The sequence below is a fragment of the Nuphar pumila genome, chromosome 6 (genome assembly GCF_984573655.1).
Source record: "Nuphar pumila chromosome 6, dmNupPumi1.hap1.1, whole genome shotgun sequence".
In the NCBI taxonomy this organism is placed as follows: Eukaryota; Viridiplantae; Streptophyta; class Magnoliopsida; order Nymphaeales; family Nymphaeaceae; genus Nuphar; species Nuphar pumila.
Window position 1 is genome coordinate 53369008 of NC_143254.1, and position 5533 is coordinate 53374540.

General features: G+C 38.0%; 1 pseudogene across 1 annotated transcript; it reads left to right on the plus strand.

The window, feature by feature from the left end:
- The first annotated feature begins 263 nt into the window (after nucleotides 1–263).
- LOC149834863 (putative trehalose-phosphate phosphatase F) lies at nucleotides 264–4967 on the plus strand (annotated as a pseudogene). The gene is made up of 11 exons (XR_016432802.1): nucleotides 264–383; nucleotides 1845–2278; nucleotides 2373–2513; nucleotides 2598–2669; nucleotides 2765–2893; nucleotides 3216–3272; nucleotides 3397–3498; nucleotides 3592–3669; nucleotides 3781–3850; nucleotides 4211–4374; nucleotides 4717–4967. The product of XR_016432802.1 is annotated as a putative trehalose-phosphate phosphatase F (transcript).
- Nucleotides 4968–5533: the final 566 nt, after the last annotated feature.

Consider the following 5533-nt stretch of genomic DNA (forward strand, 5'->3'; position numbering starts at 1 on the left):
GGGGTTGATGGTAACTTCTTGCTGGGCTCCACCATCCTCGACTGGGCTCTGACGTGGCGACGTGGGGCCCAGGAAAGGCGGGAACGTCGCAGGCAGTTGGTTAGGGAAAGGTAACGGCCGTGGGCGTTACGTGCGGTGACCGACTAACGAGCTGCGTTTCCCCCTTCCCCAAACCCTTCGAATGAATTGTTTGTTTGGTATGTTTGTACTATAAAGGCAGGAGGCGGAGGGAGAGAGACGTGTATCTCGTGGCGTGATGTGGGAGGTGGTGGACGTGTCGCCTATAAATAGAGCACAAATCTGTGCTTTGTTTCTGCCCTGCTTTCTTTTCTTTTCCTTTCCCGTTCTTGAATCTCTCCCTCAGGGCCATCTCCTATAGACAGGTAAAAACTGAATCTCTCTCTCTCTATCTTATATTAGGTATTGGATGGTGGGGTACATTTGGTTTGCTATTGGGTGTAAGGAGCTCTCTTTTCTCTGTTTGGTTTTGGTTTTTTCTTGCATTTTGTTGTTGGTGGTGTCGGTTGCATTTGTGGGAATTCTTCGTAGAGGAACTGTGGTCGGATCTTTTCCGATGAGAGAGCCTGTTGTAGTTGAGGAAGGAGGATTCGTGTTTGAATTTCTTTTTTTTTGGTTTCCTCTCATTTTAACGCGACCCTTTTGTTGGGTAGTTTGCTTTATTGTCTTTCATGGTATCTTTGGGATTTATGTTGCCCTCTTGAGCTTTTTTACTTCTGTTTTTAGAGTTTCCTTTTTTCTTGTTTGGTTTTAGTTTGTTTTCATTTGATGATGACTTTCTTTTTCAATGTCTGATTTATATGAATCAAAATTTGATAGTTGTTTTGGATGATTATAAATTCATGGTGTTCATGATTCAGACTGTTGATGGTTTTGCTTAAGTTGTGATGAATGCACTTCTCTGCCCAAGAATTTCTCTGGTTTCTCTGGCGGCAATCAATGATGAAAGTACATGTCAAAGGTCCTACTTGATCAAGAAAGATTTACCATTTCATGAAATATTCATGGAAATCATTCTTGGTCCAACTCCATGGCTATAGACTGAATGCCAACATCTTTTAGGTGGGGCTAATTGATAAATCAATGTTCATTGCCCACATCTCAATTTCCTTCTGTTTACGGCTTCCTGCTTTTTGGAAACAATGGGCTCCAGAATGCAGCTTTTATCTTTTTTCCTTTTTATGATTAAATAGAAGAAAAAAAAACATAACGAGAAAATGGTCCTGGTGTGAATCCTTTCCTCCTATTGTCAACATATTAGAAACTTCTTTCTTATCCATGTTCAGGATCTAGAAGCTCCATATCGTCATGCTATTCATGGCATTCTTCTTTCTTTTGTCTCTTCTAGATTTGCTACTGTGAAACTCGTTTAATTTCACCCAGGAAGATCTGTCTCTGAGTTCAGTTCATAACCCAGAGTGAATTACACTGCTTTTCATTGCTCTCAGCTCTACAATTGTTTCTAGATTGGGTGAAGTATGATCCCCTCTTTAGTTGTCTCCTGCATATTTCAATATCTATGTTTTGCTTTATTGTTCATTACTTGAAACTGCTAGTAAACTTGAATCTGTTTTATGTGTGAAGCCCTTGCTCTATGCAACTAGTGCCTCATATAGCATGGTAAAATAAGCTACCTGGCTTATTTGGTGGCGGACAATTGCAATACAGATTTAGTATGACATTTGAAAAGAGATTCAGAATTTCCAAATCTAGCATTCTTTTGAGAAGCCTTGTTTAGCTTACTAGAGATCATACATGCAGACCAATGTTTATTGTAGACATGAAGAGTTTCATCATGGTCAGTAACGAATTTTGATACACCTCAGTTGCTGTTTACAGGAGGCTTCTGATTCATTGGCTGATTGCATGACAATGAAGACATTGGAAGTTTGATACACTGATTTTCTGTGGATAAAGCATAAGGCTGCCAAATATAGCATTAGAGGAGTAAACTCTGTTCCATCATTACTGATAGAGAGAGAACCAGATATTGATTAATATCGGATACTTTGTTCTGGAAATGGATGTGAAGTCAAATCAAACATCTCCAGTGCTTACAGATCCTACACCTACAACTTACACATCGGGTGTTTCTGGCGGTCATTATTTGGGATTTGGTAGGAAGAAACACCGGCCAAGCAATCTTGAGGATGTCCATTCAAATGGGTGGCTTGATGCAATGAAAGCTTCTTCACCCCCTCGTAGATACCTCCCCACAGATGATCTTGCCGAACATGATGCAGTGTTTCATCCATGGGAGGCAAGTTTCTTCATTTAGATGTTCTTGGATAGTTTCTTTGCCTTTTCATCTTATTTTTTCTCTCCAAGAGTTTATCTTTTTTTTTCATCCACAGATACAATGCCCATCTGCTCTTAGTTCCTTTGAAACGATCACAAATAAGGCAAAAGGAAAAAGGATAATATTGTTTCTGGACTATGACGGAACCTTGTCACCTATCGTGGATGATCCAGATTGTGCCTTCATATTAGATGGGGTAAATTCTACTGCAATAAGGTTATGATTTCCATTTGAAGCTGTGAGATTGTATTTTTTACTTCTTTATTTACCTATTATGCAGATGCGTCCTGTCGTGCATGAAGCTGCAATGTTATTTCCTACTGTTATAATAAGTGGTAGATGTCGTGATCAGGTTTATCTCTCAACTAAGTTTCCTTCAAATGATAAGGTTATCACAATGTTTCTTAATTTAGCACATGTGCTGTTTTGACCTTGAATATTTTTCAGGTTTATGAATTTGTTGGATTAGCTGAACTATATTATGCGGGGAGCCATGGAATGGACATAATGGTACCAGAAAATACTTCCATAGTTGATAGTTGTCATCATGGTTGTGATACTTCCATAGAAAAGCAGGTCAGTAAATGATTTCCTGTAAAATATTACCTTTCTTCATATTGCTGTTTTATCAACCAAGGCTCTTCTTGAGTAGAGTTTCCTGCTTCACAAACAGATCAGAACTTATGACTTGCTTTTAGTGAAACTCTTGTGGTTTCACTTGCTGCTATAGTATTAACACAAGGGTAGGTAAGGCTTTAACAAGTGTGCACTCCATACAATTGGTAGAACTATGTATCAAATCCAGAATGATTTTGAATACAATGCAGCTTGTGATATCTATTTTATAATATTCGTTGTCCCCATGTAGCTAACAAATGTAATTGGTTCATTTATTCAGGCAAAGGAAGTAAATCTATTCCAGCCTGCCAGGGAGTTTTTACCACTCATTGATGAGGTATTCCTGCCAAAAAAATCTGACTTGCAAAATTTTTTAGTTGAAAAAATTCCGAATGCAAAATCATTTGGCTTCAAAATCTACATTAAATCTTTTCCTCATAGAAATATTGAATGTTGAACAGGTTTTCAAATCTCTACTGGAAAGTACTAGTGGAATTGATGGCGTGAAGGTTGAGAATAACAAGTTCTGTGTTTCTGTACATTATCGCCGTGTCAACGAAGAGGTATTGATATGTTGCTAATATAATGTTCTAACACTTCATTTGTTTCTCACTCACGTACACAGAATGAAGAATATTGTTATCTATTATTACCAGAACTGGAACGTGGTTGCTCAAAATGTATTCACCATTCTTCAAGAATACCCTAGATTGTGATTAACTCATGGCCGCAAGGTCAGCACTCGGAGCCTCATGAAATCACTTGAAGTTAATATCTTATTCATTCTTGTTGATAATTTTAATTTCTGAACTTTTCCTCTCCTTCTTGACGTAAATCTCATACAGGTATTAGAAGTTCGTCCAAACATAAAGTGGGATAAGGGAAAAGCTGTTGAATTTTTCATGGAGTCACTTGGTAATCTTTAGAATAAGATAATCTTTTTCTTACTCTTTTACGTATCTTAAACACACACACATATATGTGCTCGGACACACACAATGAAAATTCATTAAAGTGATTTACAAGGTCAAGTGATAATCATGAATTTATTTACAAAAAACACCATACCTTCCTCAAATGGAAGAACTCAGTAAACACTTTGCGAATGTTCTTATTTTTTATCTTTTGTAGTTGGATGGTCATGAAGCATCAATTATACTCTCTCTCTCTCTCTGACACACACACACACACACACACAACCAATGAATGCATGTTATGTATAGCCATTAATTACCTGCTCAAGGTTATTGAAAGTTGAAACCTTTGTTCTTACAGGGCTTGCCAATTGTCATGATGTGCTTCCCATATACATTGGAGATGACCGAACTGATGAAGATGCTTTCAATGTGTTGCGAGCAAAACATGAAGGCTTTGGCATATTGGTATCTGCAGTGCCAAAGGAAACCAGTGCCTTCTACACTCTTAAAGATCCAACTGAGGTATACCCTGCAGATGTTTAGTTTGCATAGCACTTCCAGTGAAATTTAAAGACACTGCAATGCCCTAGAACTTGGCAAGTCCAGTTCCAATGTACTAAAGCAAATTTGTCTGAGTCCCTGCAAACTGTAGGTATTGGCTTGAAACATGAAAGCCATGTGGCTAGTTGAGACTCAATGCAAACAAACCATGTTTCTCAAGTTCATGGAATTATAGCAGTCACAACCACCTGGATGTATGTAGTCCAGGTCAAATTGTGCAGTCACCACACTGATTGATAACATAGTTTTCAGCTTCACTGTCTTTCTTGATCTGTTTCTGATGCACGTAATGTGAGTTTTCAGGTGAAAGGTTTTCTTGAATGCCTGATTGAGTGGAAGAAGTCCGAGGGAACTTAAAGAGGATTGGAACTTGTGCTGCAGTCCAATAAAGCTCGCTTGAGCATTCTTTTCTTTTTTATTTCTTTTTTCATGACATGAATATTTTGTCCCATTGACTGGGAATTGCAGTCTATGAAATTTCGCTGCGAGTCAATTTTGTAACTACTCTAACTGTAGATGCCTTCAAATATCAGAAAATTCTGGATATTACATCCCGTCACTCCCCAAAAATTCTAGTAACACAATTCAGTATTTTATTTCATTTCATGATATCCAGACACTCCAATCTGATAATGTTTTTCAATTAAAGAGAATCTTTAGTGTTGTATGGAGCACAAATAGCAATTTTGTTGCAGATGCAAGAAAGCATATCTTTCGCTGATTTCACCATTGAATTTTATGGGTCACACCTAATAAGACTTGGATTGTCAAAAGGCAACTGTTATACACATCATGATGCAGGAAACCACATGGCTTGAAGAATCTCTGTGGGTTTTAGATATGAATTGTTTGCAACGTGGTGGTTAGGTTTTGTTATCCTACTTCACTCGAAATCCACCTTGGGGTAAATTTCCCTCCTAAATCTTATATGGTCTGCACCCCTCAGATGAGAAGCAACTCACTTCTAGCAAAAACATTACATTCTGTCATGTTTGCCTTTCAAGGATGCCTGAAACTCTCAACCATATTACCACAGCTCATATCATTTTACACAGTGCACCACACAATTAGGTAGTTTGATGACCCATTAGTTAAAACTTAAGTGTTTTAGGTGGTGACT